This window comes from Natator depressus, chromosome 17 (genome assembly GCF_965152275.1).
Source record: "Natator depressus isolate rNatDep1 chromosome 17, rNatDep2.hap1, whole genome shotgun sequence".
Lineage (NCBI taxonomy): Eukaryota > Metazoa > Chordata > Testudines > Cheloniidae > Natator > Natator depressus.
In genome coordinates, this window is record NC_134250.1 from 18,227,242 (window position 1) to 18,227,465 (window position 224).

Genomic DNA, 224 nt, shown 5'->3' on the forward strand with positions numbered 1-224 from the left:
CTTCTACACTTTCCACAGTATGCATCCGATGAAGTGAGCTGTAGCTCACGAAAGCTTATGCTCAAATAAATTGGTTAGTCTCTAAGGTGCCACAAGTACTCCTTTTCTTTTTAGGATAATTCTACAATTTCTGTTTTATTGCATGACGGCAAACAAGTCAAGTGATTTATGAAACTGACCACATCACTAAGAAAGAAGACAAAAACTTATTTTTTTTATTTACA